The sequence below is a fragment of the Dipodomys ordii genome, unplaced genomic scaffold (genome assembly GCF_000151885.1).
Source record: "Dipodomys ordii isolate 6190 unplaced genomic scaffold, Dord_2.0 Scaffold36, whole genome shotgun sequence".
Lineage (NCBI taxonomy): Eukaryota > Metazoa > Chordata > Mammalia > Rodentia > Heteromyidae > Dipodomys > Dipodomys ordii.
Window position 1 is genome coordinate 16,704,705 of NW_012267252.1, and position 223 is coordinate 16,704,927.

A 223-nucleotide genomic window follows, 5' to 3' on the forward strand; every position below is an offset into this window, starting at 1 on the left:
GGATTTGCCGAGGGAGCGAGAGGGGCTCGGGGAAGACGGAGGGTGGAATCGGGGTGGGGAGAGGACCGAGCCCGCGGGCAGACCCGGGAACTACGTGAGGCCCCCGCGGAGCCCGCAGCCTGGGTGGGTCCCCCTCCATCCCCGGCTTGAAGATCGGACCCCAGCCTCCTCTCCCAGCCTCCCCGGGTAGGCGGGGATCTGCGCCCCGTTTCCCTCCCCGTCC